At 42.8% G+C, this 11,072-nt stretch overlaps 1 pseudogene; it reads right to left on the bottom strand.

Annotated features, from left to right (window-relative positions):
• The window catches only part of LOC105530643, a 22,251-nt pseudogene extending 12,813 nt beyond the window's left edge, over window positions 1-9,438 (bottom strand).
• Between the last annotated feature and the right edge of the window lie 1,634 nt (window positions 9,439-11,072).

Genomic DNA, 11,072 nt, shown 5'->3' with positions numbered 1-11,072 from the left:
ATGTATAAATGAGGCCAGGTGCTGGTGGTTTACACCTGTAATCCTAGCACTTTGGAAGGCCAAGGCAAGTGGATCACTTGAGCTCAGGAGCTCAACACCAGCCTCTGCAATATGGTGAGACCCCCCATCTCTGCAAAAAATGCAAAACTTTACCACAGATAGTGGTGCATGCCTGTGGTCCCAGCTACTTGGGAGGCTGAGGTGGGAGGACTGCTTGAGCCCGGGAGATCGAGGTTGCAGTGAGCCATGATCATGCAGGATTGTAGCCTGGGAACCATAAGCTATATCATACAGCCTGGATGTGTAGTAGGCTGTGCCATCTGGGTTTGTGAAAGTGCACTCTAGGATGTTTGAACAATGATGAAATCACCTGATGATGCATTTCCCAGACATATCCTGTTGTTTAGCAATGCATGACTGTACAGTGTACAGTGAAAATAAGCACGAGGAAGGCCAAATGGTCTTAGTTTGTGGATAGATGCTGTTGCCTCAAGAAGGCTTGCTCTGTCTCTGAGTAGGCACAGAAAGGAGGCTAAGCGTGAGAGAGGCGGCTTAGCCATGCTAGGTGTAATCACACCGGAGACTGGGGCCAAGGTTGAGAACAGAGAAGGGCTTTTGCATTCCCCGCTATTCCGCAGAGCTGAAAGACTGAGGCCAGACACCTCCTCAGGGCTCATCACTAGGCCTCGGCTGCTCCTGCAGCTTCATCATCATCCAGAGTCCGTGGAAGTGGAGCTGGAGACGCTGGGGATAGGGGTTGGGGTGGGGTGGGAGGCAGCATGACTTGGAGGTTCAGTGAGGGGCCTGGGAGAGTTGCTGAGACTGGGATAGTCGGAACTAAGTGGCTCGCAGCCTGTGGAGTGTGAGGGGACCTGGGGAGCCCAGTGTGCACCCCGTGGGGTTTGGATGTGTGCGACCCTAATCGTGACCCCTAGGAATGGGAGCTGAGGGACAGTTGAAGCTGTCAAGCCCCGGTGACCCTCCCATGTCAGTGAACTGCACAGCTCACCGAAGAACTCACCCTCACATTGCTGTGAGAGTCAGAACTCGGATTCCTGGACACCGGGCGTCACTAGCCAGGGAGGGTCCGTGCGGCCCAGAGAGGACCACAGGGCATCTCTTGTGGAGGCGAGGCGTGTGTTCCCTCCCGTGGAGGAGAAAGGAACCTGGAAGGATGCAGGAGGGCACCAGGCAAACACTAATTTGGATACGAAATTAAAAATTTAAACTACACTGGCTTTTTCTGGTAACTAAAACTGATCAGACATTTATGGGCTCTGCCCAAGAGGTAGTTAAGGGAAACTTACCTTTCTTCACGTTAAGGGCTTACCAAGAATATGGGAAATATTTGGAAAGAGGGAATAATCTTTCTTTCTTATAAGGAGCGAGAGATTGAGTGTGGTGGAAGGTGGTAGTTAAAGAAAACAAAATATTTCTTTAGCTACTCCACTTGATTCAGACTGTTCAGTCAACTGGGGAGAGAAGGATTAAAACAATTTCAAAAGATTTCATTTTTGTACCCTGCCATTCAACTAATGCCTGTTATTGTAATATCTAAAATTATCTTTGGTATCTGCTATATTTTGGGAAACTCTGCTCTAGGGGAAGTGAAGAGTTACTCCCCGCCCCACCCTCCAACCCTGGGGTTCCCAGCGGAGGGACTGAAAGCTGCGGGGTAGAATCGTGTCTAACCTGTTTCTCTTCTCAATCTTCAGCAATCTGGTTCTGTCTTTTATACTTGACCAAAATGCCCATTTTCTCTCCATGTATATTTTCCTCTCTTTTTACCACAGAGCCACCAATGTTCCAGCTTGTTATTTCCTCTTTCTGTTTTCCTCATTTGCTCTGTTTCTCTTCCCTCTTCCTGATTTCTTGACTCTTGCCTTTCGTTGGTCAGCAAGGGAGAAGTTTGCACAACGTTTTGCTCTCCTCTGACCGTTCTTACGGCAAAATGAAAAAACCCCAGGCTGGAGCTACCCAAGGCGCTGTGAGAGGCAGTGCATTGGCGGGGTGCAGAATCTCCAGGCCGGAGCTACCCAAGGTGCTGTGAGAGGCAGTGCGTCGGCGGCGTGCACAATCTCCCACCTGCAAAGCCAGGGAGTGAAACCAGGGTGTGATTTCAGGTTTAACTTCTTGTTAACTATTTAGCCTTGGGCAAGTCTCAACTTCTTTTGTTGTTGTTGTTGTTGTTGTTGTTGTTGTTGTTGTTGTTGTTGAGACGGAGTCTCACTCTGTCGCCCAGGCTGGAGTGCAGTGGCCGGATCTCAGCTCACTGCAAGTTCCGCCTCCCGGGTTCACGCCATTCTCCTGCCTCAGCCTCCCGAGTAGCTGGGACTACAGGCGCGCGCCACCTCGCCCGGCTAGTTTTTTGTATTTTTTTAGTAGAGACGGGGTTTCACCGTGTTAGCCAGGATGGTCTCGAGCTCCTGACCTCGTGATCCGCCCGTCTCGGCCTCCCAACGTGCTAGGATTACAGGCTTGAGCCACCGCGCCCGGCCAAGTCTCAACTTCTTGAATGATGTTTCTCCATCTGTTAGGTGGGATTACTAATAATACCTGCTTCCTAGACTTCTTAGGAAGCTCAAATGAGGCGACGTGAAAATACACACCGTAGGGTTCTAGAAAAAAGTTTCCTTTTATTATTATTATTATTTTATTTATTTTTTTAATTTTTTTTTTTCTGGAGACGGGGTCTCACTCTGTCGCCCAGGAGGCAGGAGTGCAGTGGTGCGATCTCAACTCACTGCAACCTCTGTCTCTGGGGTTCAAGCAATTCTCCTGCCTCAGCCTTCCGATTAGCTGGGACTACAGACACAAGCCACCATGCCTGGCTAATTTTTTGTGTTTTAGTAGAGATGGGGTTTCACCGTGTTGCCCAGGCTGGTCTCCAACTCCTGAGCTTAGGCAATCCGCCTGCCTTGGCCCCACAAAGTGCTAGGATTATAGGCATGAACCACCACGCCCGGCCATGCTGGTGGTTTTTGATGGAACACCTTTTAGAAAATAATTTTTCTTTTTCTTTTCTCACTCTGTTGCCCAGGTTGGAGTACAATGGCAAGACCTCAGTTCACTGCAACCTCCCCATCCCGGGCTCAAGTGATTCTCCTGCCTCAGTCTCCCGAGTAGCTGGGATTACAGGCGCCTGCCACCACACCTGGCTAAATTTTGTATTTTTAGTAAAAGCAGGGTTTTACCATGTTGGCCAGGCTGGTCTCAAACTCCTGAACTCAGGTGATCCGCCCACCTCGGCCGCCCAAAGTGTTGAGATTACAGGTGTGAGCCACTGTGCCCGGCCAAAAAATAATTTTTCTTTCTTTTTTTTTTTTTAAAGACAGAGTTTCGCTCTTGTCGCCCAGGCTGGAGTGCAATGGCACAATCTTGGCTCACTGCAACCTCCGCCTCCTGGGTTCAAGCGATTCTCCTGCCTCAGCCTCCCAAGTAGCTGGTACTACAGGCATGTGCCACCACACCCAGTTAATTTTTGTATTTTTAGTAGAGACGGGGTTTCACCATCTTGGCCAGGCTGGTCTTGAACTCCTGACCTCATGAGCCATCTGCCTCAGCCTCCCAAAGTGCTGGGATTACAGGTATGAGCCACTGCTCCTGGCCTTTTCAAAAAATAATTTTTCTAATTAAGATATGTGTATATGTTTTAACATCTTTCAGAAACATAAAATTGAATGAAAAGAGTAATTGCAGAAACACATGCAATATAATTTATTGTGCATTTTTAAACACACAAAGCAGGACTACATGATGTTTGTGTATGCATACATATATATACACACACACACACACACGCGCACACACACATATATTTAAACACGCAGGCCGGGCATGATGGCTCACGACTGTAGTCCCAGCACTTTGGGAGGCCAAGGCAGGTGGATCATCTAAGGCCAGGAATTTGAGACCATCCTGGCCAACATGGCAAAACCCCCTTGCTACTAAAAACACACAAAAAATTAGCTGGTCATGGTGGCGGGTGCCTATAATCCCAGATACTCGGGAGGTTGAGACTGGAGAATCGCTTGAACCTCAGAGGCGGAGGTTGCAGTGAGCTGAGATCATGCCATTGCATCCCAGCCTGGGCAACAAGAGTGAAACTCTATTAAAAATAAATAAATAAAATAAAATAAACACACAAAGCATATGTTTCTTCTTATCTATATTACTTATATATATGCTTTTATAATATATATGTGTATATTACATATATATGCATATATAACATATACATGCTTTGTGTGTTTTAAAATGCACAATAAATGCATGTATATATAAACATAAACACACACACACGCGCGCGCGCGTGCGTAGGAAAAGTACTTAGAATGGCAGCTCTTGGGGCAGAGTGAAAACCTAAGACCAGGGCTACCTAAGACACTGTGAGAGGCAGGGCATCGGGGTACAAAGTCTCCCACCTGCAATGGATAGGAAAAAAGATAGGAAAACATTCTAAATTCACATTAAAGGTTGCTCCTGGGGAGAAAGTGCAATGGCACTGGGGAAGGGTACACAAGGGGCTTCAGCTATAGCTATAGTGTTTTCTTTCTTCAAAAAAAGAAATGTGTAAAACAAATATAACGAACTATGAACAACTAACTGTTCAATCTTGATGGTAGGTACGTGAGTGTTTACTATATTATTTTCTATGCTTTTCTCTATTGAAAAAATGTGTTCTTAAGAAATGTTTTAGGGCCATTTGCCTTGGCCCATAATCCCAGGACTTTGGGAGGCCAAGGTGGGAGGATTACTTGAGGCCAGGAGTTCCAGTCTAGTCTGGGCAACATAGTGAGATCCTTTTCTCTACAAAAAAAAAAAAAAAAAAAAATTAACCAGACATCCTAGCTGTTCAGGAAACTGAGGCAGGAGTGTCACTTGAGCCCAGGAGTTCAACTTTACAGTGAGCTATGATCAAGCCACTGCACTCCAGCTTGGGTAACAGAGCAAGACCCTGTCTCAAAAAAAAAAAAAAGTTTCAGCTCAACACCAAAAATCTGAAGAAAACAAAATGATAAAGGCAATAGTAACAATAACCTAACTAAAATAATAGAAATAACAACTATAGACATTTTTGGTGTACATAACTCTCATCTTTTGTGTTTATTTATACATACAAGTGCAGTTTTAAAACAATTGAAGGCTGGGTGCAGTGGCTCACGCCTGTAATTCCAACACTTTGGGAGGCCGAGACTGGTAAATCTTTTGAGGTCAGGAGTTCGAGACTAGCGTGACCAACAGGGTGAAACCCCGTCTCTACTAAAAAGACAAAAAAATTGTCAGGTTTTGTGGCGCATGTCTGTAGTCCCAGCTACTCAGGAGGCTGAGGCAGGAGAATTGCTTCAACCCAGGAGGCAGAGGTTGCAGTGAGCCTAGATCATGCCACTGCACTCCATCCCGGGCAACAGAGCAAGACTCCATCAAACACACACACACACACACACACACACACACAATTGGATAACTCTATTTTGTGATACTTAAATCACCTGCTGGCAGCTGGGATATATTGCCAGTGGCCTAGGTGTCAAACAGCAGGTTGATATAAATAAAACCATTCATGCCCCCTTTTATTATTGAAGCTCCTAGTTTATAAACTTGTTCTGTATAAAAGATCTGCTGTGTAGGGTGTAAATATTTAATTTAATCCACATCCACTTAGGCCTGCCTGGTGTTTGTTTTTCATTTATATTTCACTGTACTACAGAATGTCAAATTCATCTGCCAATTCGCTCCATTCAGTTAAGGGGGAAAAAAAAGCAAAATAGTTTGTTGGTCTAGTATAGACACCAAATGTTGAGATGATCAACTACATTTTTCTTTTTTATCTACTTGGTTTAGAATTGTATACATGTCGTCCTTCCACCTTAATAATAGATTAGGGTATTTTTTTTCTCTCCACCCTTTCACTTTTCAGCCACCTACTTCTTTTACTCTGGGTTCAAGCTCAGGAGTTGGTTAAGGTGAAGGTTGCAGTACTCCACTAGTAAAGAAATTTGGACTTGGCGTCTAATATCTAGAAAAGTCACCTGAAAGTCTAGAACTGCACTGTCCAATACAGTATCCACTAGTTGCATGTAGCTATTTTAGTTAAAATTTATCACAATTAAATAAAATTTAAAATTCACTTCCTTGGTCAGGCACAGTGGCTCATGCTGTAATCCCAGCACTTTGTGAGGTCAAAGTGGGAGGACTGCTTGAGCTCAGGAGTTGGAGACCCGTCTGGGTAACATGTTGAGACCCTGCCCCTACAAAAATTTAAAAAAAAAAAATTTACTTTCTCAGTCACACAAGGCACAAGCAAGTGCTCAGTAGTCCCGTGTGACTACTGGCTGCTATTTTGGTGCACAGATGTAGAATATGTCTCTACCTTGGAAATCACGATTGGTAGTTCTGGTCTGTAATTAGGTGGCAGCAGCTACAGTTATAGCTTTCCAAACTTCCCACCTGTCTCCTAGTTTTGAAAAACTCTTGGCCGGCCACAGTGGCTCACGCCTGTAATCCTAGCACGTTGGGAGGCTGAGGTGGGCAGATCACCTGAGGTCAGGAGTTCGACACCAGCCTGGCTAATATGGTGAAACCCTGTCTCTACTAAAACTACAAAATTAGCTGGACATGGTAGCACATGCCTGTAATCCAAGCTACTTGGGAGGCTGAGGCAGGAGAATCGCTTGAACCCTGGGAGGCAGAGGTTGCAGTGAGCTAGGATTGCGCCATTGCACTCCAGCCTGGGCCATAAGAGCAACACTGTCTCAAAAAAAAAAAAAAAAGGAAGAAGAAGAAGAAAAGACAAGACAAGAAAAGAAAAAACCCTTAGTGGCGCAACTCTGGATGAGGAAACGGGGTAATACATGAGTGATGAAGACAGAACTTTCCAGAGGCCTCTCTACTTTTCCCTGGAGACTGTTCTTTCTGGTCAGCCACTCAAGCTGTCCTGGCCTACACCTTTGAGCTGTTATAAAATCTTCCGCTTATTTTTCCATGACCCGCCTAAATGAGAATGTTGTAAAATCTTCAGATAAAGATCTCACCAAGAGACAGAAGTAGATCCACTCATCTAAGCCTCCTTGCTTTGTTTATTTGTGAAAGAGTTTAGAGGTTTGAGGCAAATGTCACAGAGAATGCAGTTTCATCCTTAAACAAACTTCTAGTTACTGGATCTGTGTGTTTCCTTCTTGGAAAGAAGATTAATGGTCAAGTAATAGAAGTAGAGTATAGAGAGCGGGAAATTAGCCAATAGGCATTACGTGACTACCTAAGGCCAGTGAGTGGTCCAGTTCAGAACGACGCCTACTTTTGTAGAGGAGATGCTCTACTGAAAGACACGGCAAGGAGCTATGTTGACACTTGCTTATCTTTGAATCAAGGAAAAGCAATTAGCAAATGAAATTTCTGGTGATACGTCTTTCTAAAACCCATGAGACTTCTCTCACAATTCTCCCCATTGTTTCTGTGATCTCACCTAGTGTACCATTATCGAATTTTTCATTAGTTTCGTTCTCCCTCTAGATTTTTCCACTTGGCTTTTACCGAGGTGGGCTTTGTGAGTATTCTAGAATGACTCAATACACCATTTAAACTTTAAATCACCACATTTTTAGAACATCTATAAAGTATGTATTATTTCCATTAATAAAAGTGTGTCCTTTGGAATAATTGCCTTGGGTCATAAGTACAAAGTTAAAAACACTGAGTAAGTTATGTAAAACTGTAAAAGCCTTTAGCAGATGACAAATGTGTGCTTTAGGCATTAAGCCATTTTACATAATTTTAAAGCAGCTTTCACAAAATAATCTCTTAGGGAGAGGGCAGCTGAAGAATGATAGATGTTGGCCAAAACTCTCAAAGAAGCCACACTAGGGGCTTCCCCAGAACTGGAGTGAGGAGAAAGTTATATAAACAAGAGTTGCCATGAAGAGGCCTCTGCTGTTTCTCTTCCCTCGTCCATCGGTGGAACTGGGGAACTATAAGGAGATGTGCCCTGCCAGATCCCAAAGGACTACAGAGGGAGCAGGCAGTCACTAGGGTAACCAAATCTCAAACCACTTAAGTCTTTGCTAGACATGGTCAATACTTGAAATTCTCCTTAGAAGCAAAGAGGCAGCTTATTTAGGCCCCCTAAGACAACTTTAATCTTATACTTTCAGAATTTCAGAGGTAAAGGATATAAATCTCTTTCATTTTTATTTAATTTTATGTCTTCTCCTGAATGCCAGGCAAATATTAGCATGGCGTGCTGTCCCCATGGGTTTCTCTTGACTCACTAGGGGCTAATCATCATTCCCAGCTCCTCTTCTTTGCCTCTTCGCAGTAGCAATAATGAGCTTGCAAGGGGATCTGGGAAGCCTCTTTGATTTAAGTTAGCCATGCAGAGTTACTAGTTACAATAGTCTCAGTTGTTGAACATATTATTTAGGGTCAGACTGCCTGTATCATAGTCATATGCTTATGAAAAAATACATTTCTCGGCTCCATTGATGACCCAGTGAGTCAGGATCTAGGATCTTTGGAAAGAGGTGCCAGGAATCTGTATTTTAATAAGCTTTCCTTGTGATTCTTATATACATTAACATTTAAGATGGAATGGATGGAAGAGAAAAAAGAAATTTTTTCTATGCGTTTTGCTATGAAGAAACAAGATGAGTCAGAAATTCAGCTAAACCCCTCGGCTAGAGTAGAGAAAAATTAACAATTGAGCAATAAAGTCAGGCTGAAAAGCAGAAGCAGAAGAATTCAAACACGGTAAGTACTTCTAAGGAGTCCAATGACTGGGCAGGTCCAATGACTGAGAGCCCACATGCCTCCCATTTCTCAAGCTAGTCCCAATTTCACATCATGTTCTAGTGGTTGAGATCATCAGCAAGTATTCATCTTCTCTTTATTTCCATTTCTCATTTGTAAAATAAAAATAGAAGTTTCTGTCCTATATATCACATAACTTTTTATAAAAATGGATCAGGCCAGGCATGGTGGCTCACATTTTTAATACCAGCACTTTGGGAGGCTGAGATAGGAGAATTGCTTGAGGCCAGGAGTTCAAGACTAGCCTGGGCAGCACAGTGAGACCCCACTCCTACAAAAAAAATTTTTTTTAATTAGCCAGGTATGGTGGTGTGCACCTGTAGTCCTAGTTACTCAGGAGGCTGAGGTGGGAGGATCACTTGAGCCCAGGAGTTCAAGCCTGTAGTAAATTGTGATTGTGCCACTGCATTCCAGCTTGGGTGACAGAGTGAGACTCTGTCTCTTAAAAAAAAAAAAAAAGATAGATCAAATGAGATAATATATGTGAAAGCAGTCTGCAAACTATGAAGTGCTTTTCAACCATCATTAAGTCTAGGGAATAGTGAATTGTGTTACTCTTTCATCGACTAATTCTTTGTCATTTTGGAAAAATCGGCTACTAATTCGGTCTTCTCTTTTGCGAATTACAGCCATGTCTTTGAATCATGAGTGAACTATATTGTGGCACAATCCATTCATTTATTCTTTGTCTTTGCAATTGAGTTAACAATGTGGTAATTAACACTGTGGAGACACTTAGATAAGATGTGTTACTTAGGGCTCTTCATAAGTTTAGACACAATTTAAGTCCTCATCCCTCTAACAATTCTTCTTCATATTCTTTCTTTTCCTTTTTGTTGCTCGTTTAAAGTTATCTATTTGGGTTTTCAAATAAGTAATACATTTGAAAAAATCAAAAATCAAAAGTATACAAAGCTATACAATAAAAAGCCTCTCTATCCTTCCATCACCTGTTCATCAAGTTCCTGCCTACCCTTTATAAGCAATCACTGTTATTGATTTCATGTGTCTACTTCCAGAGATTATTTTTATTTACACACAAGCAGATATAAATATATATCACTCCTCTTTTTACTTTAACATGATAGTAGCATGTATTACATACATAGTTGTGCACCTTTCTTGTTTCACTTAACAATGAATCTTAGAGATCTTTCCACAACAGAACATAGTTTTCTCAATCTTTTTTACAGCTATAGTAAATTTCACTTTAGAGATGTGCCATTATTCATTTAGCCAGTCTCATATTCATGAACTTCTAGATGGAGTCCAATATTTTGCTATTACAAATAATGTAGTGAGTAAACATGAACATTCATTATTTTCCGTTTGTGTGAGTATATCTGTATGATAAATTCCATATGGATTATTTTCTAGTCTCTGAATGTTTTGGTTGAATTTTCGGGACAGTTCCCAAGTTGCGCACATCTTTCTTTAATTAGAGAAACCAAATTTGTACACAATACTCTGCCCAGTGCTAAATACAGAATAATCTGCCCAGTGCTAAATACAGCAGGATTGCTTTTCTCTCTTTTTGTTCTTACACATCAGATCTGCCAGAATTGTAAACCCTTTTTAAATATGGCCTAATGGCAGTTGCAAAAAATAAGTTTATTAAAAATAATGATCTAACATTGCTGAATATTAAACATCTGAGCACCATGATCTCCAGTTACTTTACTGCTATTTCATTTTAGACTTTTTTCTCTTTAATATGTGTGTTCTTTGGTTTGGTTCCCATCTTAATGAACGCAATGCATCTTAGTCCGTTTTCTGTAGCTGTAACAGAATACTACAGATTGGGTACTTCATTTTTTTTAAAAAAATAAGCTTATTTGGCTTCTGGTTCTGGAGGCTGGGAAGTCCTAGAGCATGGTGCCAGCATTGGGTAAGGGGCTTTCCATGACAGAATGCAAGAGAACAAGCAGGCGTGTGAGACACAGAGAAAAAGGGGGCTGAGCTCGTCCTTTGTCAGGAAAGAACTCCTAAGATTCTAACTGACTTCCCCAAAACAGCATTAATCCATTCATAAGGGCCTGGCCAAATCACCTCTTAAAGGCCCCACCTTCTAATACTGGTATACTGGTAATGTTTTAGAGGGGACATTCAAACCGTATCAGAAGGGTTTGATTAAGACCAGGGCTGGCCGGGCGTGGTGACTCAAGCCTGTAATCCCAGCACTTTGGGAGGCCGAGACGGGCGGATCATGAAGTCAGGAGATCGAGACCATCCTGGCTAACACGGTGAAACCCCGTCTCTACTAAAAA

This window comes from Mandrillus leucophaeus, unplaced genomic scaffold (assembly GCF_000951045.1).
Source record: "Mandrillus leucophaeus isolate KB7577 unplaced genomic scaffold, Mleu.le_1.0 Scaffold835, whole genome shotgun sequence".
Classification (NCBI taxonomy): domain Eukaryota; kingdom Metazoa; phylum Chordata; class Mammalia; order Primates; family Cercopithecidae; genus Mandrillus; species Mandrillus leucophaeus.
Note: the sequence above shows the minus strand (reverse complement) of the source record. Positions and strands in the feature narration are given on the sequence as shown.